The sequence below is a fragment of the Lycorma delicatula genome, chromosome 8 (genome assembly GCF_047948215.1).
Source record: "Lycorma delicatula isolate Av1 chromosome 8, ASM4794821v1, whole genome shotgun sequence".
NCBI classification, from domain to species: domain Eukaryota; kingdom Metazoa; phylum Arthropoda; class Insecta; order Hemiptera; family Fulgoridae; genus Lycorma; species Lycorma delicatula.
In genome coordinates, this window is record NC_134462.1 from 94015674 (window position 1) to 94040919 (window position 25246).

The 25246-nt window shown below is 30.9% G+C and overlaps 1 protein-coding gene across 5 annotated transcripts in view; it reads right to left on the reverse strand.

The window, feature by feature from the left end:
* The window catches only part of ssp6 (PDZ domain-containing short spindle 6), a 390763-nt gene that overhangs the window by 108956 nt on the left and 256561 nt on the right, over window positions 1-25246 (reverse strand). The window contains exon 1 of one of the 5 annotated variants that reach the window (XM_075374054.1): window positions 2362-2422. The exons of the other annotated variants lie outside the window; for them this stretch is intronic. The gene's annotated coding sequence lies outside the window, so the exon portion shown is untranslated. Of the gene's footprint in view, window positions 1-2361; window positions 2423-25246 lie in introns of those variants that run through there. 5 annotated transcript variants of the gene reach the window in all.

Here is a 25246-nt window from a genome sequence, read left to right on the forward strand (position 1 = left end):
TTTAAATAAATTTAAAGAACTATTTTAACCAATGATTTTACAATCTTTTTATTGAAATCTTATATTGCTTCGATGCATCACTGAAAAAATGTTTCTAACGATACGTAAGAACAATTACATCTTTTATCACCAGTAGAAGTGTGACTGAACGGTTTAAAATTCAGCTGAACATTTCCACATTCAAAAAATTTCAGGACAGGACGTGTCTGTTTTTTTTTAAGGAAACAAATACCTACCTTTTCAAACGGCTTTCTGATTTCCTGAGGAAAACGTTCGTTCTTTTACGGCATAAATTTAAGCTGATTAACGAAAAATCATTGATGAATCATTGATATGCTTCTATCCTGGGTATAAAAAGTCAAATCTTTCTAGAGATTGTTAGTAGGATGAGCTTCTGCTGATTCAAGGAAGCCTTGAACAATTTTTTAATTGAAATTTTCAATCCTGTGCTGAATTTCCTTCACAGTTAGATCATAAATTTTTATAGTCCATTGTCTTTCCAACATTTAATCTTCTCTTTCCTATTTTTGGTTTTGTGAATGTAGATCTGATCATGCTGTGGATTGAATTTTGCTGTGAATTGGTAGAGAGGAGGCTACCTATGAATCGATCCGCGGATCCCGTGTTTTGTCAGAGATTTCGCAATAAGACTAGTAGCTAAAATACTCATGGGATAATTCCAGGCTTCATAATCCCTTCTTAAGTACAATACAAATAACTTAAGTAATATTGAACAAAGTAGGGAGGTAAGGAGAGTAAAAGTATTAAAGCTTATTTTAATCCTCATCTACTGCTGCAAATGTATCACCCGTAAATGTATATTCTTCTTCTTGCAATCTTCTAATGAAACGGACGTTACTATTATCATTAAAGAGTATCATTCTTATTTCTTTAAGTGATGGGAAACGAATAGCACAATAAGGGATGCGTTTATTATTCATCAACTTATTATTAAATTTTGTTTTAATTATAAAATAATTTACGTCGCGTAATTATCGAAATACTACCTTATCCAACTGAGGTCTTATAATTCACTCGGACATTTCCGTACACCAAACAATTTCGGGAATAGTTGGCGGGGTTTTTCATTTAGGTACCCTCAAAATATTCAATTTATTTCCATAATTTCAGGTCGTCTCACAAATTTCTAGTTAATGAAATTATACTATACATGTTTCGTTAAAATATACGAGTGTTCGTGGTAGTATTCACAACAAACTCACGACAAAAATAAAGCAAAATGATAAATATTAGGGAGAGTAAAATGGCATCTTATAAATTCATTTGTTCACAAATATATATTTTTTCATCATTCGTTTGTCGATATTTTCAATATGAATTTTACATCTGTAGCTAAGATAAAAATGTTTAAAATTTATTTTTTATAACGCTATGTCATCAATTAACTAATTTATTCCTACAGTAATTGTTTTAGATCCTAGGTTCACCATACCAGAATCAAACCGAACAAAATACGTTGTTCAGAAACAAAATCGAATTATATGATAGTATTTCAAGTTGAAAAACCCTTAAATTTAATATTTAAAATTGTATTATTTAAATTTTTTTGTTTTACTGTTTATTTTCTATTTATTTCATTCCATAAGAGATGATACCGTGCTAAGAACGGCAACGGAATTATATCGATTCATATGTAATGATCATATGTAATGAGCTCACAGTTTTGTGCTCGATGAGTTTTTTTAAAATAAAATTAAAAAACCGATAAAATAATATTTGAAATATTTATCATAATAAGTTACATCTAAAAGAATTACATTAAAATGTGAACTTAACATCATGAGGTTAAGGCCAGTTGAAAATCAATTAGTTGTTGATATTTACTGCTTCAAGTAAACAGCAATAACTGAATTAAGAGGAGTTCGTTCCCGATAAAAATATATCAATTTTAATTTCATATAAACAATTTATGTTATATCGATAATTATAAACAAGTACATAATTTGCGTTTTGTACAATAATTAATATGTTTAACAACTTATTTAGCATTAAACTTTGCATGCAAAATATTCCTGTGATAATAATCCGATCGTAAAAAAGCACAAACTGTACTGTTTCCTTCTTTCATCAAGAAAGAGCTTAAGGGAAGTGAAGGTATTCATTCACATGACCTGCCGGAACTAAACGCTTTGAATACACTAAGCACGAACTGTTAAAATAATAATTCTATGAATCTTTTTTTCAATAAAACAAACGTCTCACCGTAAATTACAATATTGTAATTAAATATTTTTTTCTAATTAATTTAAAAAAGAAAAATAAATAATAATATTTACACCAGCGATTCATATTATATTAAAAATGTTCCTATAAAATTATTTCTAATATTATAACTCTTACGGTATAAAGAAGCACTCCAAAATACCATTCACCGATCCAGAATACCCGCCGTTAAACTGACACCAAGAAGATATATTGTTACATAATTGTGTTTGAATCAATTATCTATAAATTGATAAACGGATTTTTTTTCCATATCTTGTCATTTCATAAAAAAATATGACGCAAAAATATGTTTGCTGTTTGGTTTTGTGACATCACAACAGCAAACAGCTGTTTGTTGTTGTGATATCAGCAACAGCCCCGGTTTTTTCTGATATCATATAATGCCCGATTTAAAAATTGGTATCCGGAGTAATTTAAATTGGTATCCGCCAAGTAATTCAAGCGATTATAAAATAAACGATACTATATAATATAAGGAGATATTCCACTCTATATATATATATATATATATATATATGTATTATATGGAGAGGGTTACTTTATGATAGACCAAGCTTTCATAATGTCCCAGAAGCTGTGGTGCGAGGGTATTTTTGTACCATTAATTACATTATTAATAATACTTCTAATTTAAAAAAGCTGACAAGCTGTAATACTTTTTAAGCATTGATTATTTATTCTTATATAATGGAAAGATAATGATGTATAAAAATAATCCAAAAAAATTTTAAAAATTAAAAAAAAAAACGACATTTTTAAACTCTGATCGGCTTCCCGACCCAAATTAAATAAAATTTTATTCAAACTGGATATTGACCTCAAAGAATTATTATTTTCTTTGGGTCACTTGCACTACTAATATGGTTAGGAAAACATTTTTAAAAAATCAATTAAAAAATATGCAATAAATAAAAAGATAACTTTTTCAATTTTTGTGGAAGGGGAAATTTTGGGAAAAATTTAAAAAAAAAAGGTAAGATAAGCAATGGTACTGAGCTTAATATAAAACAAGGTTATGTTTGCAAAATTTTTTAAAAATTGATCCTAAAAAATACTATTCCACCCTCTGGAGATGTTGCTCCAAAACTTTATCTATTAATTGCCCTATGTACAAGAGTCTGGAAAAACATTCATCAAATCGGTTTATCCAGTCAAAAGTTTAAATTTCAAACACGCCAATACACTTACATACATACGAACAAACATTAACCTCCCACACTTTTTTTTTGTTTTTCGTGGTTCCTGGGTCATAAAACATCGATAAATGCAAAAAAACCCATACCTCATTTTTTTGACTGATTACCATACTTCATTCTTACGCGAAAGTAAAATAAAACAACTTTTTTGGAGAAATGACAGATTTTTTGTAGTTAGAAGAAGATACGGACCCTTCTTCCAGCATAGCATTAAAGCTATGGTCCCTTGTGTTTAATTAATACATTTATTCTAATACATAGTGACAATTTTTTTTATGATTTTTTATGTAAGCTCGAAAGTTGTGCCGTTGGATTATGAAATTGAAATTTTGTAGCGCATGAAAATGCTAAACGGGTTTTGAACCCGGGATCTTCGGATGAATGGCAAGACGAAGTGTAAATATAATATTAATAATTGAAAATAAACGATAAAAAAATGCATTTGTCCTAGAATGATATTTATAAAAATGATATAAAATTGGGCGTTCATGTACTACGCCCTCGCTTAATTTCTTTTTATCACCTGCTGAGTACACCTCTAGAAAACAACACGAATAATTTATTAAGCCTATTACTGGGCTGTGGTGGATTTATTAATCCGTTACTACTGGAAAATATTTATTTATTTAAATATTATTATTATTTTTATAATGGAAATCTCCGGTGGCCGGAAATCCCACTCCTCTCTTGTCCATCAATAATTGTAATTTCAATCATATTTTTCGTCAATCTGTTATACTGTTCTGTAACCGAATTATTGCGAGTCGTTTAATTCACCATTTAACGGATGGTTTTACAAAGCCCACCTGTATTTAAATAATTTTGAAAATATTCTTTTAGTATTTCAAACAGATAGTTTTGTCAAACCGAAAAGTGTAAACGAACTTAGTAGAATTAAAAATCCTTTAACAAGATATCGAAATGACTTTTTAAAAAATAATATAAGTAAATATTATGAAATGGGAAATATTATGAAATGACAGTATGTGAAATGTTTAGGGTATTTTAATAAAGTATGATTTTACAGGTACGACTTAAGTTTGAATCTTGTAAATAAATTTATATTAACTATAATTTAATATTAAATAATATTAATATTAATTAATCTTCGTTATTATTCGAAGAATTAATTATAAATTAATCGTTTATAATTTAATATTAAACAAAATTTGCGTTCATTATTTTATCAATTTTTTTTTTGTTATTACAGTATTACATACATTAGTAATTATTTATTTATTTTACCCAGGTAAACTGAGAAAAGACTTTTCGTCTGTTATAAAATATTTTATCTAGGGTGAAGTTTGCGTAATTGACCTTTATATCAAAGTACTTGGTGCGCAATTCGGGACCATCGTAAAAATGATTTCTTTATCGATTCTTTATGAATGTTGTTTTGCTAATGTTTTTAGTTAGGACATTGTAGTTAATGTTACTCAAAACACAAATACCTAATTTTATTTTTTTTTTGTTTTTATACTATTTTCAAATATTGAAATGATTCTTGTTTCAGTTTAAAATTACAATAAAGATTTTTTTCCACGTTTAGATATATATAGATATATATATATATATAGATTTTTTTTTGTTTAATCTCAAATTAACGTTTGTTATTATACGTCAAATCTAAAAAAAAAAAAAAAATACTTAAAAAAAAAGTTTTGCTTCAAAACTTTTTAATGTTTTTACATTAAGTTTCTCAAAATTTATTATAGACATATGTAGTTGTGGGTCCTATTTTATTTAATTTTTTGAATCAAAAAGCATACGATATATGAAACTAACAATTTTTTTTTGTGCTGTGTAAAAGCGAGAAAACGTCTGAAAGCTCCATCCATGTTGAATTCACGTTAACTATTCATTATAAAATTCACAGACAGTGATATGAATAAGTTTAACGAATTTATACGTTTCGTTTAAAATTATATTAGTGTTATAGAAAACGTTTATTGTATCTCAGTAAATATATAAATAGCCAAACCAGTAAAATTTGGAGTGCTAGGAAGACTCTTTTATTTTACAAGTAATTACTTCATTATACGATAACTGGAGTTAATAGTTCGTAGTGAAAGGAGAACAATTATCGGTGTTATTTTTCTCTACGAGAGAGCATCAGCGGAGTGTTATCTACATACTGGATAAAACACCCCAATAAATGCGAAGGAACAGTTTGTACAATTCAACACAAAAGTGTTGTACCACATTTTTTTTTAGGATTATCGACTGACTTTCGAGGGTTATGGCCTTAGCTCCTTGATCTTCAGACCTTCTTCCTCTGATTTTTCAACCACGCATTTAAATAGAGAAGATTAATTAGAAAATTTGTTTTAAAATTATGAATAAGACTTCCTAAATTTATTTTTAAATATTATCCATCTCTAACGATATTTTTGCGTGATTTTTCGATCATTCTGATTTATATGTGTTCGTCTAAGGGTATGCTAAGAATTTGTAGAAAGAAAGACAGAAGAGAGAGAAAAAGAGAAGTTCACATACGAAAATTATGAAATAACGATTATTAATTCACGATAATAAATATAATCATCATAATTATTAATAGTACAGACTTCCCACATCAAACAATTTAAAAATAATTAAGTAATAGACCTACATGACAGCCACACGCACGCAATGTTTCACTTGCATGTCTTAACTGATTAGAATTTCATATATCCAATCTTTACATTTTAAGAACAGAAGTTACTATTGGGAAATTAATACACAAAGTTGTATCTCATTAAAAAAACTCGACAAATGGTATAGTGCTGTTTTAGTCATCTTCAACTATGATAAGAATGATATGATTATATCGTGAATATATATATATATATATATATATATATATATATATATATATTCACTCACATTCATAATAATATGATTATTAAATGTTTTTTTTCGACCAAATTATTACCACACCAAACTACTAAACGAGCGTGTGTGACTGACACACACACACACAGTATGACCCACAAAGAAATATAAGCTTTTGATTTAGTATCACTCACCAATTCTCCCACCGACTATATTGAAACTTTACATATATTTTAACGAAGGTTCTAAAAATGTTCTATGAAAATTTCAACCTTCTAAGATTTTTTTTTTTTTTTTTTGTCTTCAGTCATTTGACTGGTTTGATGCAGCTCTCCAAGATTCCCTATCTAGTGCTAGTCGTTTCATTTCAGTATATCCTCTACATCCTACATCCCTAACAATTTGTTTTACATATTCCAAACGTGGCCTGCCTACACAATTTTTCCCTTCTACCTGTCCTTCCAAAATTAAAGCGACTATTCCAGGATGCCTTAGTATGTGGCCTATAAGTCTGTCTCTTCTTTTAACTATATTTTTCCAAATGCTTCTTTCTTCATCTATTTGCCGCAATACCTCCTCATTTGTCACTTTATCCACCCATCTGATTTTTAACATTCTCCTATAGCACCACATTTCGAAAGCTTCTAACCTTTTCTTCTCAGATACTCCAATTGTCCAAGTTTCACTTCCATATAAAGCGACACTCCAAACATACACTTTCAAAAATCTTTTCCTGACATTTAAATTAATTTTTGATGTAAACAACTTATATTTCTTACTGAAGGCTCGTTTAGCTTGTGCTATTCGGCATTTTATACCGCTCCTGCTTCGTCCATCTTTAGTAATTCTACTTCCCAAATAACAAAATTCTTCTACCTCCATAATCTTTTCTCCTCCTATTTTCACATTCAGTGGTCCATCTTTGTTATTTCTACTACATTTCATTACTTTTGTTTTGTTCTTGTTTATTTTCATGCGATAGTTCTTGCGTAGGACTTCATCTATGCCGTTCATTGTTTCTTCTAAATCCTTTTTATTCTCGGCTAGAATTACTATATCATCAGCAAATCGTAGCATCTTTATCTTTTCACCTTGTACTGTTACACCGAATCTAAATTGTTCTTTAACATCATTAACTGCTAGTTCCATGTAAAGATTAAAAAGTAACGGAGATAGAGAACATCCTTGTCGGACTCCCTTTCTTATTATGGCTTCTTTCTTATGTTCTTCAATTGCTACTGTTGCTGTTTGGTTCCTGTACATGTTAGCAATTGTTCTTCTATCTCTGTATTTGAACCCTAATTTTTTTAAAATGCTGAACATTTTATTCCAGTCTACGTTATCGAATGCCTTTTCTAGGTCTATAAACGCCAAGTATGTTGGTTTGTTTTTCTTTAATCTTCCTTCTACTATTAATCTGAGGCCTAAAATTGCTTCCCTTGTCCCTATACTTTTCCTGAAACCAAATTGGTCTTCTCCTAACACTTCCTCCACTCTCCTCTCAATTCTTCTGTATAGAATTCTAGTTAAGATTTTTGATGCATGACTAGTTAAACTAATTGTTCTGTATTCTTCACATTTATCTGCCCCTGATTTCTTTGGTATCATTACCATAACACTTTTTTTGAAGTCTGACGGAAATTCCCCTTTTTCATAAATATTACACACCAGTTTGTATAATCTATCAATCGCCTCCTCCCCTGCACTGCGCAGTAATTCTACAGGTATTCCATCTATTCCAGGAGCCTTTCTGCCATTTAAATCTTTTAATGCTCTCTTAAATTCAGATCTCAGTATTGTTTCTCCCATTTCATCCTCCTCAACTTCCTCTTCTTCCTCTATAAAACCATTTTCTAATTCATTTCCTCCGTATAACTCTTCAATATATTCCACCCATCTATCGACTTTACCTTTCGTATTATATATAGGTGTACCATCTTTGTTTAACACATTATTAGATTTTAATTTATGTACCCCAAAATTTTCCTTAACTTTCCTGTATGCTCCGTCTATTTTACCAATGTTCATTTCTCTTTCCACTTCTGAACACTTTTCTTTAATCCACTCTTCTTTCGCCAGTTTGCACTTCCTGTTTATAGCATTTCTTAATTGCCGATAGTTCCTTTTACTTTCTTCATCACTAGCATTCTTATATTTTCTACGTTCATCCATCAGCTGCAATATATCGTCTGAAACCCAAGGTTTTCTACCAGTTCTCTTTATTCCGCCTAAGTTTGCTTCTGCTGATTTAAGAATTTCCTTTTTAACATTCTCCCATTCTTCTTCTACATTTTCTATCTTATCTTTTTTACTCAGACCTCTTGCGATGTCCTCCTCAAAAATCTTCTTTACCTCCTCTTCCTCAAGCTTCTCTAAATTCCACCGATTCATCTGACACCTTTTCTTCAGGTTTTTAAACCCCAATCTACATTTCATTATCACCAAATTATGGTCGCTATCAATGTCTGCTCCAGGGTAAGTTTTGCAGTCCACGAGTTGATTTCTAAATCTTTGCTTAACCATGATATAATCTATCTGATACCTTGCAGTATCGCCTGGCTTTTTCCAAGTGTATATCCTTCTATTATGATTTTTAAATTGGGTGTTGGCAATTACTAAATTATACTTCGTGCAAAACTCTATAAGTCGGTCCCCTCTTTCATTCCTTTTGCCCAGCCCGTATTCACCCACTATATTTCCTTCCTTGCCTTTTCCAATGCTTGCATTCCAATCTCCAACTATTATTAAATTTTCATCTCCTTTTACGTGTTTAATTGCTTCATCAATCTCTTCGTATACACATTCTACCTCATCATCATCATGGGCGCTTGTAGGCATATAGACGTTAACAATCGTTGTCGGTTTAGGTTTTGATTTTATCCTTATTACAATGACTCTATCGCTATGCATCTTGAAATACTCCACTCTCCTCCCTATTTTCTTGTTCATCACGAAACCTACTCCTGCCTGCCCATTATTTGACGCTGAGTTAATTACTCTAAAGTCACCCGACCAAAAGTCGCCTTCCTCTTCCCACCGAACCTCACTAATTCCTACTATATCCACGTTTACCCTATCCATTTCCCTTTTTAAATTCTCTAGCCTACCAACCTTTTTTAAGCTTCTAACATTCCACGCTCCGACTCGTAGAATGTTATTTTTTACTTTTCTGGTGACCCCTTCCTTAGTAGTCCCCACCCGGAGATCCGAACGGGGGACTATTTTACCTCCGGAATATTTTACCAAGGAAGGCGCCTCCATTATTGCTTTTGAAAATGCAGAGCCACATTTTCTTGGAAAAAAAAAACAGCTGTAGTTTTCCATTGCTTTCAGCTGCGCAGTACTCAGAGGACTGAGTGATGTTGATACGGCCGTTTAAGTCATTGTGACTTACGCCCCTAACAACTACTGAAAGAGCTGCTGCCCTCTTTCAGGAATCATTCCTTAGTCTGGCTCTCAACAGATACCTCTCCGATATGGTTGCACCTTCGGTCCAGCTACTCTGTATCCCTGAGCACTCAAGCCCCCTCACCAACGGCAAGGTCTCATGATTCATTAGCGAAGGTTCTAAAAATGTTCTGTGAAATTTTCAGATTTATAGAAACAAATTGGCGGCTTTAAATTAAAAACATCAATTTCAGCTACACCACATTTTTTAATCATTACAAAATAGTTGGTAAAAATGATTTAAAAAATGATGTACTGTTAAACCGCTGTTAAAATTGAATAAAACAAGTTAATAACATGAATAATTTTCTAAGTGTTTTTTAATTATTCTAATTATCATGTTTTTTTTTTAATAATTTTTACTAGCTATTTTGTAATGAAAAAAGTGGTTTATCTGAAATTAATGTTTTTATTTGAAACCCGCCATTTTATTTCTATATATCTGAAAATTTCACAGAACATTTTTAGAACCTTCGCTAAAAGGTCTGCTACGGCTCAATAGAACCGGATGATGAGGGGGGTGTAATGGGCGAGTGATACTAAATCAAAGGCGTATACTTCTTCGTGAGACACACGGTAATATATATATATATATATATATGCACACAAAAAACGGGAGTAAAAATATATGTAGCTTACTATAAAACACTCAAAAAGGCTGCAACCAGATTATATAGAATAGCAATTATAATTAATATCAACAAGCGGTTTGACCATAAAAAACAAATGTTGTACAGAACGAAGCATAATTAAAATAATAATTAAAGAACATACATTCACGAAAATAAAGAAAATTGTTTGAATATATATTGCATTCAATTCAATGGACAATAATTTTAATATACTCTACGACCGGTAAATGGGTCAACTTTCTCAATAATATAATAATATCTGAATATTAATAAGGATAATTATAATTACGGAATAATAACAATTAATAAATTGCTTATAACTATTTATAGCCTTAGCATAATTTCATTCAAAGAACGCGACTTTATAAGCGGAACCAAAACCATGAAAGTTAATTACCGTACTATCAATAAGAAAAATATTTATCTTAATTTATAAATTATACTTATTAATCTGTAAACAAATTATTTTGATTAATAATTACTTGATTAATTATATATTAATATAATAATTATATTAAATATTTTAATTATTCGAATATGAGTGTATAAATTACTGTAACTATGCATTCGGAGGAAGAAGCCTTAGATAAATTTGATGATGATACTGAAGTACAGAAAGCGAGATTAGGACAACTAAATTCAAGTTATTTAAGAGGACTTGTTTAATAAATAAGAATCGATGTGATTTGGCACAACTACATCGGTTATTGAATGGAGCACGCTCGTCTACTAGACAAGACTACCCATGTACAGTCTTGTACCAATCAAACTAGTCTACCACTTTAAAACAGAAACTAATCTTTTTTTCTCCATATTTTATTAAAAGTTTAAACTGATAATTCTTTCTTTTACTGTTAAGCCACCTGTTACAAGCATAAGATATCTAAACAAAACTGAGTTTACTTCATTGCGTTGTTTATAAAAATGATATGTTACAAATTTTAGAGCTACGTTATTCCAAATGTAAAACTTTATGTATGAATAATAAGTATAATTTGTCACTATGTAATTTGTAAACATTAATTACTTGTATGTCCTGTAACATGAACACTAAGAAAAAAGAAAAGTTACACACATTTAAAATGTGTCCGTGGTAAAGACTAATAAAGATTAAATGGATAAAAAATAAAATAACTGAACGAAAATAGAAGCTTAGTTAGAATTTAGAGTACGAAAGCTAGAGTGTATCACTGAAGAAGAATGATTTTTAAATTACAACTAAAAATATTAAAAGCGGTTTGAAAATAGGATCTATCAGGAGGTAAAATGTTCACCAGGTAATAAAGGAAGATTGGTGCAAGGGCCTGCTTCAGAGCAGGCCCTTGCACCAATCCATGTCCGTCCCATATCCTTTCAAAAATGAAACATTACTAAAAATTGTTATCGACCACTGAATATGTTAAATGATTTTAAAAATAACAGGTTGTATAATAAAACTCAGTGTTGATAAAAATTTAATAAATAAATCATCAGAAAGTAACTCCCAAATTTCAAATAAAAATTGTTATATTAAGTATACTCATACTTGGCTGTTTAACCTTCGGAAATCACCATCAGATATTATTTCAGAGGATGATATGTATGAGTATAAGTGAAGTTATTCTTGTTCAGTCTCAGGTCGATCATTTCTGAGATGTGTGGTTAATTGAAACCCAGCTACCAAAGAACACCGGTATCCACGATCTAGTATTCAAATCTGTATAAAAGTAACTGTCTTTACTGGAATTTGAACGTTGGGACTCTCGACTTCGAAATCAGCTGATTTGCAAAGACGCGTTCACCACTAGACCAACCTGGTGGAAGTATACTGTTATATTATTTCCGCTCAGGAATTCACTCAAACGAATGCTAATTGTTATTATAAAAAAAAGTTATTCAATTTTTAAAAAAAAGCTGACAACAGTTATTTCTGATGCACGGTTTACACGTACAACTTAATTAAAAATATTTATCACTTTATTTAAGTATATATTTTTTCGTTTCTTTAATTCAATGATTCTAACTACAGCGGACACATACACTGAATTTAATTCGCGCGGGTGTGGCAGTACTAACGGCGACGAAGGCACTATTATTCATTTATTTAATTCTACCATTCACCTGTGACGTCACACATAGCAAACGACTACAAGAGATGTACGTCAGTGCTACCAATCTTTGAAATATTAACTAAATTAAATAAAATAAATAATTCATATCTAAAGTGTTAAAGTTAATTTGGTTGACCATATGGGATTTCAAATTTCCCAGTCCAAGAGAACGAAGAAAAAGGGAATTTTCCACATGGAAAAAGGGAGATTCCAAGATGGTGGACTGCGACCTACCGCACCTTGTGGCGAGAGGAGGTACTATTGACGCAGTATGCCCGCTTAGCCAAAAGTTTACAGCATTTTTTGGGGTGGGAGTATGATTTTGCAAAAATATTTTTTTCAAATATTGTTAATTTTTAATTGTTAACAAATGTACCTAAGAAAAATAAGAAATTAGGTGAAATCTCGAAATACTGAAGGTACCTTGCTCTACAACCTCACCTCCTGAACCTTTTAAGTCGAAAATTTAATGGCATCAGTGCCCCATTAATAGAAGTAATCTGATCAAGTTTGGTTAAAATCGGTTCGGTAGTTAGAATAATATACGAATAATATCCGGTTTTTTGGGTTCCTTAGGTATCAAAATGTCAAGATCCGTTAAAAACCGCGTATGCCCAAATTGGATCAATTATAATATTTTTCCTTCTTGAGTTATAGCGGGGAAGTAGACGGGAAAGCAAAATTAAAAAAAACATGGTAATGACGTGTGTAATGAATAATGTTTTATAGTTCATTTTTAATAATATAATGGATATACTGACTACTGTTGGTAGGGAGGGGCATGAGGACATTATAACAAATCCGCATGCTCACACCGGTCCTCTTAGCAATTCAGCCGACTTATACTCTGTACATATCAGTTAAAACAGTGTGCGGAGTAAGAACACTTACGTTTTCGTGCGTTTAATATGACGTTAATGTTTTCAGAGCCGTATTTTATGAGTGAAAAAATGTTATAATAATCTATGAAAACTAAATTATTCGTTAACATACAGTCCATTATACAGAATAAGTCTGTCTAAACGCGTAACGTTCAGACTTTGACAGTTTTTAAATTTAGATTTACCGTCTTTCCTAAATGGTATTATTAGCTGATATAACTTATAAATAGCTCTTAATTCTACAGCACACGATATCAAATCCTGAAGTAAAATCCTTCAAAAATACATAATCTGAAGCGATACACGCGCGCGCACCCAAAAAAAAAAAAATTATTAATGCAATTTATTTTACTGATTTTCTCCACAATATATAAATACATTACTGATTTTTTTCCAAGAACTTTGCACAACTTAAATCGAATTTTTTTCTTCATTTACTTCAAATTATAAAATAGCTACGAGGGAAGAGTAGCTATTTCCAACCTAAGTAAATTTTATATATTTGTTTAAAACTGCATCTTAAAAAAATTCTGAGCATAGTTAGTTATTCTTTAGCAAAATATTCTTCTTGTTCTTATTATTATTATTAATAAATCAAATATTATATTTAATAAATTATTAAATAATTAATCTTAAAAATATTATTATTATAATTCTTTTACTAAAATATATCATAAAACATCTTTAACTAGAAAAAATTTTAAAATTCATGTACTAAAAGTTTATTCTTCTTTTGATGAAAAAGGTTACTTTATTACAATTATATTTTCCCGTTATAATTCTTTAAAGCACTCCTAAGAAAGACTAAATTATGCATTAATATTTGGCACTTTTCCAATCTTAGACTGACCGACTATTCCTGAGAAAAAGTATTCAACAACCGACATATACAATAAAAAGTCCATTACAACTCTTTTAAAAATAGATTTAAATTAGATTTGAACTAAGATAAAAAAATAACACGTAACCGAAATTATGTAAAACAATTTTCACGTTTTAATAAAAATAATTAGTATGTAAAAAATGTTTCTGAAAGACTTTCAACATCAAAAGTATTTTTGTAGAAAGTTTTCGAAATGATTAATTACTGGTTCTACATTTCTCTTAAAAAGACAAAAAAACACTCTACCACGAAGGTCGGTGAAGTAATAGTGAGTGTTTCTCTGATTTTACCTGGAAGATTCTAGATTAAAATATCTGTGAGACTTGTATTTTTCAAATATTATTCATTAAAAAAATTTATTCTGATAGCTGTATGTGTAAAACTTTATCGTAGAATTGATCTGAAAATAAAACTAACTTTAATAAAAGTGTTTTTTTTTTTTTTTAAGGATTATTCATATATATACTTTCACTTTTGCGTCGATAATCGAGAATTAAATCGGGAACCTTTCCGAACATAAATCGTTTGATTTATTTTCTAAGCAATCGAAGCGACTTAACAACAGCGAAGGGAAAAAATTCAGCGAATGCCATGTAGATTATATGAACAATACTAATATGATTTAAGTTTTATTTTTTATCAGTTTTACCAACGTACCAAATTAATTTTTCAACTTCAGTTTATATAAATAGATATTATTTAAAATTAAAAATTTCTCTACTGTCAACAATATCATAAAGTACTACAATCTAATACAAATTAAACACTAAAACGAATTTATAAAATGTTTTAATTACAACAACCTAACAAGAAAGCGTAAAAATAATGAATATTAGTAACGTATTTAATTTTTTCTTTCATAGTTAATTTACTTCTATACTGCAACTAATTTTGAATGATTATAGTACTTAGGCTGATAATTTCTTATTTTATTGCCATTACTTTTACAAATGGTCGATCATTCATAACCATGTTACAAATAATTTCATTTTCAGAGCTTACTTGCAATTTCATGTAACTACGCATAAATATTAAATTCATTTTATACAATGAATTTATTATTATTTTGATTAATGATAAGCACAATCGATTAGAATAAATCACATGAAACGATTAAACGAAAAAGAAATAGTTATAATAAATCAACAAAGTTAACGTAAATCAAGTACTATCTATATATTTACTTTCCCGGCGAATACAGCTAGAAGAGCTATATTAACGGGGAAAGTACAGTGATGATGTCAAAAACGGAAATCGAGTTTTTCGCAAATTTGTATATCTTAGAACCCAACTAGTTAATTTAGACAAAAAAAAAACAAAAACATATTTACAGCTTGTTTGTTCAGTGGTGGCGGATAGAAATTGGATGCGTCGTAGCAATAGTTTGTGGTGGGGGTAAACAACTTTTTTTCTTTTTCCTGTTTAGCCTCCGGGAATTTCCGTTCAGGTATTACTTCGGAGGATGATATGTATGAGTGCAAATGAAGTGTAGTTTTGTACAGTCTCAGTTCGACCATTCCTGAGATGTGTGGTTAATTGAAACCCAAACACCAAAGAACACCGGTATCCACGATCTTGTATTCAAAATCCGTATAAAAATAACTGACTTTACTAGGACTTGAACGCTAGAACTCTCGACTTCCAAATCAGCTGATTTGGGAAGACGCGCGTTCACCACTAGACCAACCCGGTGGGTTTGAAGGGGTAAACAACTTTGTCAGTTGAGATCAGAGCGTCAGCAGATGCGACTCCCTCCGGAAAGGGGAAACGGGCATTGCATTCTCAAAACACTAGTGCCCCAGCAAGGGCACACTCCTGCTAGACCGGAAGGGTCTAGCACCTAAACGACTTCAGGGGACACACTGAAGTGGAATCACGCCGGAAGAACGAAGCTCATACGCGGCTAGTCTCCCAAAGGACAGCCCCCGTCAACAATTTCTTCTAAAGGATCGGAAAGCAGCTAATAATTTCGTCCATACATAATACAAAATAATTAAAACCCCCACTAAATAAATAATTAATCGCCCGATAAATGAAAGACACAGCAGCAAGGGATATTTGCCCAGGTTCTGCGATTGGTAGGGAGATACAAATTCTCCCGTTATACTTGTGGTCTGTTCCGAGATCAGAAAGCGATAAAATATCTTGTTTATGTACTTATTTGAAAACATTGTATACGTCTTTTATAACCATTAACTGGATTTAATACTTACATAATCGACCTTTGTTCGCTGCTCTTATTTGTTAATAATTTAATAGTGCTAGTTAGTTAATGAGTTAAAGAAACATTATTTTTTTAGTTAACTATTTGAATTGTTCGTAACTTTAATTGATGAAGTGTAAACGTAAACCCATAAGGTCGGCAAACCGGGAAAATGGGAGAAATAGTATTATTATCAAATGTCAGACTCGATCAGTGATTCTCAATATTTATAATTTTATGAAGAAAGAAGACGAAGGACAAGCTTAAAATCTAAAACAAATTCAATTTTGTGTTTCTAAAACGACAGATGTATCGTTAGATCCCTTCAGCGCATTTTAAACCAACAAGAACAACACCAAACTAGTAGAAATGAATTCAGTACTCGTAAAAAACGGCCAAGGAAGAAGTTGAAAACTGATCTGGACAATTTCAACAAAGATGTTATTCGGAGGACGAGGAATGAGTCTCACTTGCGGCATTGGAGAACGCACCTCTCCGAGGAAATGTTTGCCATTAATAAAAGAGCAAATAACATTTGAAGGGGACGTTTAGGCTTTTCGTGTAGTCATCAAAAATTTAGGTTTCCGGTGAAAGAAAATTGAAAACAACAGAAAGACTCTCATCGAGAATGATGATGTACGAAATAAAAGGTTGTATTATCTGCGCTCTATAACACGGTACAGAGAAGAGAATCGTCCAATTATATATGTAGATGAAACCTATATACATTCTTTGCACATGCAGGGGGTCAAGCATCGACCCGTGTTTCTTCAGATGGGCTGAAAGCTCTCGTTTCTAAAGGGAGTCGAATAATAATAGTTAACGCAGGGGGAGAAACCGGTTTTATCGAAAATGCTTTCCTAATTTTTAAGTCGGGTGAAAAAACGGGCGAATACCACGACTATATGAATTTTAATAATTTTTAAAACGGGTTGTGTGGCACTTGCTACCAAATCTGTCACCAAGATCTGTAATAGTCATGGACAACGGACAGATGAAGGTTTGCTCTCTGTATTCCTGTCTGCAGACTTTGTTACTGGATCGAGAGAACTAAGAGTTAGCATTGCTCATAAGCCAGCACTTACAAAACTGTATATATGTTTATGTGTCGCACTTCTTTCGTTCTTATTTCACAGGATTGACCAAATCGATTTTCTTAAAATTTGTCTTAAATATTTATATATATATAGGGCATTGATCATATTAATATTTTTCAAAATTCGTTAATGGATGGGAGGATATCGCGAAATAACCAATTTCGATTTTCTTAGTCATTTTCGATTTTTTAGTAATTTTAAAGAGAATTTGTTTCTCTATAATAGTTTAATAAATAACATTTATTAAATAACAATGTAATTAATTAATAACATTTACTAATTGCATTTATTAAAGCAAATTTGTTTCCTACAATGGATAGATATGGTCAAAATCCGTTATATGCCCACAACGCTTCCGTTAGTCAGTTAATTCTTAGATGGCGCCACTGAAACTCTATATTGAAATAAGAAAATAAATAAATATAATCTAACCAAAGTTAAACTACGATCGCTTCGCTCGCTAATCTTGACTAGCGAGCGTAGGTTAAGTTTGGTTAGATTATATTTAAAATTTTATTTATTTATTTTCTTATTTCAATATAACGTTTCAGTGGCGCCATCTAAGAACTAACTACAGAACCGTTGAGGACATATAACGGATTTTGACCGATAGATATAAATCTAAACAAATTTTTTTCAAGAAATCAACATTTAAAGTTTAAATTAAAAAAATTTTCCGGTGAACCGGAAAGATTATGTATTGTATAACTTGGTCGGTAGCCGGGAAAGGCATGGAATACTTTGCCAGTTCTTTTTTCAATTCAGTGAAACAAGTTCAATATTGTGAACTAATTTGTTTAGTAAAACATAAAAACAATTAACCAATAAATAAGTATATAAATAAATAGTGTAAATAAATAAAAAAAAAACATTTTGCAGATTTCTCCCATCAAAATCCGTGATATGCACACAACGCTTCCGTTAGTCAGTTAGTTCTTAGATGGCGCCACTGAAACGTTATATTGAAATAAGAAAATAAATAAATATAATCTAACCAAAGTTAAACTACGCTCGCTTCGCTCGCTAATCTTGACTAGCGAGCGAAAAGTACACCTAAATGACCCCCTTTCCGGAGGGAGTCGCATCTGCTGACGCTCTGATCTCAACTAATAAACTGCATTTAATACAGTTCAAATGTTTCCTTTAATTCTCCTAACGATAAAATCGAAAAGATACCGGTGCAAAAATAAATAAACAACATTAATTTGCAGTTAGCTAAAATAGAATTGTAATTAATAAATTCGAAAAGAGAAAAAATGAACATTAACAGCAGGCGTTAAAGCAGTGATTAAGTATCATATTATAAAAACATATTAATCAATAATGATACTATTTTCCATATTAGTAGATACCATCTAAATATAAAACATTCACATAAGGACATTAAATTCAAATGGATATATCCAATTACATTTTCCAACATATTGCTACGGAAGATTTTAAAATACAAGACTACGTTTATTATAGCTTCAATTAAGTTGTAACTATAATGTATTCAGTGCCTTTAACTTGCAATGTACTGATTTTTTAACTTATTTTAAAAACGTATTTCTTTTTATTTTTCATCTCAGTATTTCGATTATTGCAATTTATTTTACCATAAGTTGTAAGAATTTTATTTTTCTTGTACTAATTACTATTTAAATTTTGTTAAATCTATTTTGTAGATTCTATAATACAGAAAGGCAATAAAGTTTTATTCTATTAAATAAATTAATAATTAAATGTCGTTATATGTACCAACAGTGTAAATGAAATAATATAAATTAACTGTAATAAATTGCAGACAAACTTCCACACAATTCGAGGCAGATGTTAAAAAACTTAAAAATCTCCACTGAAATGAAGCAATATCATGTTTCACTCATTCATTAAACTATGTTTCTAATATGAAAATTTGTACACAGTAAAAAATCTGATGTAGACACCGCATGTCATCCTTGTACGCCTATTAAATTAAGCACACATTTTTTTAAAAATGAAAAGTACATTTCATTTAACTAATAACTTCTGATTTTTTTCATATTTTTATTTATTTATTGTTATTGCTGAATTATTATTATTTATTGTAAAAGTTTTTACAAACAGAGTTGTTAATAATTATTAATAAATCAATATATTTAAATTGAAAAAAAAAGTAAAAAAAAAGATGATGTAGTTTGATTCGAACCGATGTGCCTTCCCTTTGTAAGATCCAAATATTTCATTAATTAAAATTTTATTTGGCTATAACTCTGGAACCAATGAAAATAAGTACTATTTATGATATATCGTTGAAAAGCTCTCAATGAGGGCTTATTACTGAAGTTAAGAAAAAGTCCAAAATCCAATCTATTTGGATTTTCAGCTTTTTTGGACATTTTTGGTCAAGTCAATTGCAATCACAAGGGAAGGTGCACAACTAGATGTTACAACAGTCCTAAATTCAAAATTTTATCATTATACGGCTAATTGTTTTTGAGTGGTGCTAGATACGTAAGTACAGAGATCACATCGAAACTAGTCAAAATGGATTCAGGGATGGTCAAAATGGATATTTCCGTTGAAATCTGAAAACCGAATTTTTTCGCGATTACAATACTTCCTTGAATTTCGTGCAAGGAAGTAAAAATTAAACATTTTGAAACTTAATTTTCGTTTGTTATAATAACATTCATAGGCCAATCTAAATTATTCTTACTGTATTAAATTCGTAGAAGAAGAATAATATGGTCAGCAATATTTCATAAACTGATAATTCTGCATACTTCCTGCTTAAATATTACATAAATATGAGGAATATTTATTATTAATCGATTAATTATTCAAATAATTATATAAATAAACAGTATAATATCGTTTATTTATTTGTAACGCCCAGTTACATTTTAATTGATATTTAATAAATTTTATACCGTATGAAATTATATAAAAAAAGCGTATTATGCAAATAAAAAAATCCTGCCAAATATCTTTAAATTAAAAAAAAATATCCATTGGAATTAAAATAAATATTCTACTGTATTTGCCTGCTAAGGAACGCAGTACTGAGTAGGGCCACCAAATTATTACGATGTGGGATATTATCACAACTCAATTGTTACAACACAAAATAATAAAGGACTCCGTTATGAATGCTTTTTAATAACAAAAAAAAGCTGACAACACAGTTGTAGGAATTTCCTGTCACGCGGTTTTTTTCTGATGGACGGCTTACACACACAACTTAATTCAAAATTTTTATCATTTTATTTAAACATATTTTTTTGTTTATTTAACTCAATGGTTCTAACTAAAGCGCGCGCGCATACCGTCATTCGCGTGAGTGTGTCGGTACTAGCGGTCACTTTAAATACTTTACAGTTTAAATATTATTCATTGATTTAATTCTACCCCCCACCTGTGGCTTCACAACACAGCAGATTACTACACTACAACAGCTGCACGCCAGTGCACTGCTTGTGGTGAGACGGGGTACTATTGACACAGTATAATCATTTAGTCACTAGTTTATTTAGAGAATTTTTTGGGGTTGGGATGTGATTTTGTAATATTTTTTTTTGAAATATTATTTTTTAATTGTTAAAAAATGTGCCTAAGAAAAATAAGACTTTACTTAGGCGAAATCTCGAGATATTGAGAGTGACCTTGCTCTATAGCCTCACCCCGTTGACCTTTTAAGTTGAAAATTTAATGGCATCAATGCCCCATATACAGAAGTAATATGACCAAGTTTGATCAAAATCGGTCCAGAAGTTCTGAAGGTATAAGGGGATTTAGAGGCCAATGCCGAATACGCATACGAACATCCGGAGATTTCCATCCGGTTTTTTGGGTTCCTTAGGTGTCAAAACGTCAAGTTCCGGTGAAAACCGCATATACCCAAATTGGACCGAATACAATACCTTCTTCCCTTCTAAAGCTATAGCTCTGCTATAGCGCTAGACGGGAAAGTAAAAAGGTTAGTTAAAAGAGATATGAATTGTAAGCAATTAAATATGCACCGCAGGATACGACACAAATTTCAAATTTACTTGATGAACACTGAACTATATGCATTGTAAAATTATTTTTGAAGTGGTTACTGACCGTACTACAGAATTAAAACTAGTAAGAATTTACATAAATTGTAAGCAACAATTGATATAATTGGATAACAGGAACTGCGACAACCGGCTGCTAGTAATCCAAGTACATAATTTCTTTTTAAATTTGTTTCGCTGATCTACAAAACGAAATGAGTGAACATGCAACACATTACAGTTAAGTACAATTTCGTAATATGTTAAAGTATATGCATTTATGGTCTTCTTATTTTAAAGAATTATCAAATTAACTTTTTAAAAACACTAAATCTTGTTTGGCCATTAGAAGTAAATAATTGTAGTTAATGTAGCATATAAATTTCATTTTAACAACTGAGTAAAAATAAAGAAAGTTAATTCTTTATTTTGTTAATTATTATTATTATTATTATTATTATTTTGTAAGGAGTAGCTCTACTAATGCTTTATATCTTTATTCATCAATTAGATGAATAGTAACTGATGGAAAATGTCAAACCAAAACCGGAAATTTAACTTTGTATACCAGCAAGTTATTCCATCGACTGAATTACCGAGGTGACATTTAAAACGCGATTATTTAAATAGAAAAGAAAAATAATTTTTTACTCATACTAACAATTTATTTGTAAACGCCAACTGTATTATAAACATTAACTATAACATCCTTCCTGTAAAAAAAAAACAAACTAACTTACATTATAATAACCAGAAATGTCAGATGAGAGCAGAAACGACTGGATTAGATAACAGTAATTTACCAGAGCTTTGTGAGAAATTTTTAACATTAAATACGCTACTGCGTTTACTCAGTTAGTCTATTAACACTTATATAAACATATATATTTTTTTTTTAATGTAATCATCTGGTACTCACTCAGACACTACAGAATAACATACGAAAATATATATATAGGAACACGCGCGATTAACTAATGAATACAAAAGAAATGAATTTGCTAAAACAGGAAATGTTAGGTATAGTAACACGACACTATTTTTCCGTTTTCATGCGAAAATTTTATGAAGTACGAAAATATAATATTAACCTGTAAACTATTTATCATTAAATTATTATATTACTATAAAGATTATGCTTCTTTGAACTCTATTTAACTCCTCCGTCTTACCACACCTAATCAATAAGAAATCGTCCAATCAAATTATTTATTTTTTTTTTTTAGAAAAATAAATTGTAAAAATAAAATGATAATTATTATACCTTGGCAGCAGCTTTACTACCTAAAATCTAAAATTTATTCAAAACTGTGATAAGCATTTATATGTATATATATCACGTAAATTGTACATAGGATAAAAATACTTCTTCAGGTTAAATTACAACAGTAAAATCTACATAAATAAAAATGTAAATGTTCGTTCAAAATCTTAATTTCCGAAAGTTATTCACCGACTGCTTTGATATTTTGACACAACGTTACATTCCATTACGCGCGTTTTTATATACCTACTATTTATATATCTAAGATGTCACACCTGTGACAAGTAAAAATATGCTTTTTTTGAAAAACAGCGCTATCTGGTGGGCGTAAAAGCAACACACGCTATACTAAATATTTTACGATTCCATTTCAATGTTTCCGATATGTGTGTCCGCTATTTTTAAAAAACTACAGAGCCGATTTACGCTTGGGGAAAAAGGGAAGAAGGGGAAAATGGGAAAAATAAAAAAGGGGACAAGGAAATTGAAAGGGGAAAAGGGAAAATAAGGTAAAGAGAAATGGGAGAAGGAAAGGGAAAAGGAGAGGAAAATGGAAGAAAGGGAATAAGGTAAAAATTAAAAAGGAAAATGGGGAAAAGTAAAAAAGGGAAAAGGGAGAAAGGGTAAAAGGGAAAGGTTAAATTTATTGTAGTTCCGTAATGTTCATTATGTTAATGTTTTATCAACCATTCAATTGTTTTCATTTAATCTATATATATAGATAAATAAGATAAATATACTCAAATCTAGCAATAGCGAAGCGTTTCCGGGTCTATTACTTTCAAGTAAAAATACAAACTTAACTTATAAAATTTTAAAAATAATAAAAAAAAACAGTAATATATCGACTTAAAATACACATTAAATAACAAAACTACAATGCTTTCAATTCTTTAAAGTCTGACAATTTGATGCCAAATTAAAAACAACATCTAATAACAATTAAATAACTGTTAATAAGGTTTGAAATTGCGAAAATTGAAATTTTAAGATGAATTTAAAAAAAGATTTTTCTTTTAATTTTAGTTAGGTTTTTAAATAGGTATTTTTCATAACAAAACGTTTTTTTTATTTTAAATATGGAAATAGGAAAGCTAAAGATGAGAAATCTGTATATTAATCAAAATAATGCAGAGAACGGTGTAAAGAAACCATTAACAACCCAGTATTTTTTTTTATTACTAATATGTACGTTGGAAACCGTTCAACTTGTGAACAATAAGAAACCTCATGGCTCAACGAGACGAGATGATATGAATGACATACAGCATTGAAAATATGACGCAATCTTATGGAAGAATATTTCCTTATTTTGTTGCTGGTTTGACTGAAGCAATATGGGTTATAAAATTTAACACAGAATACTATTGTCACCCAATAAATTATATGTGCCACGTATGCCAAGATCCAAAATGCCTTCGCAGAAACGTATGGTGTGGATGCACCAAACAAGTCCTGCATCAAGCGGAAGTTCTAAGAGAGAGGGAATGTGGCAGATGCAGCCAAAAGTGGTCGACTGAAAGTGCCAACACTAGAAAAGTTGATCGACGTGCAAACTGTGTATTCTGTTAGTTCCAAAAAGTCTTACGACGCCTATCTAGCCAGTCTAGTCTCTCCGTCGGTAGTACCCACACGTTATCGCGCAAGTGTTTAAAGGTGCATCCGTACAGAATCGTATTGTTCACGAGTTGTTACCTGCAAACACTGGAAAACGTGCAGCTTTTGGCAGTGGTTCATGTCATTTGTAACGCCAGATGGGGAGGGCTAGACGATTGGTTTCTGTCTGACGAGGCACGGTTCCACATTGATGGATACATGAATACATGTGTACGGAAAATCCATATCAGCTGCACTAGTCTCCTGTACACGGGAAAAAGTGGGTCTTCGGTGTGCAATTTCAAGTAGGCGAATTTTTGAGATTTTTAATGGCACAGTGAACAGTGGGCGCGCTACATACAGACGGTGCAACAATTTGTAAATACTGTACCTGAAGACCGGCTAGACGTGGTTTCTGCAGGACAATGCTACGGCTCATACAGCCAACAATACTATGCCTTTCTGGGATCAGTGTTTTCAAAGACAAGAGATTTCGAAGGGGTTGCGGCCCCCACGGTCTTCTTATTTATCCCCTCCTGACTTTTTTTTGTGAGGATACTTAAAGGATGCTGCTTACAAAACTCATCCTCACACCGTTCCGGAATTGCAGAGCGAAATTGAACGATGTGTCGCTGCAATTCCTCAACGAACGATACATATGTTTAAGGGCATGCAACGTCGTATTCAATTATGTTAATCGTATAATGGAGGCTATCTTCTACAACTATTGTAATTTAATCATTTTCCCATAAGGTTACGTTACTCTTTGAACATTCTGTATAAATAAGTGCAGTCTTGTAATGATACGGGTGATTATTGAATCCCTGCAATTGTCTAGTATTCAGATCCGTAAAAACGTAACTTATCTTTACTAAGATTTGAACCTCCGAACCTT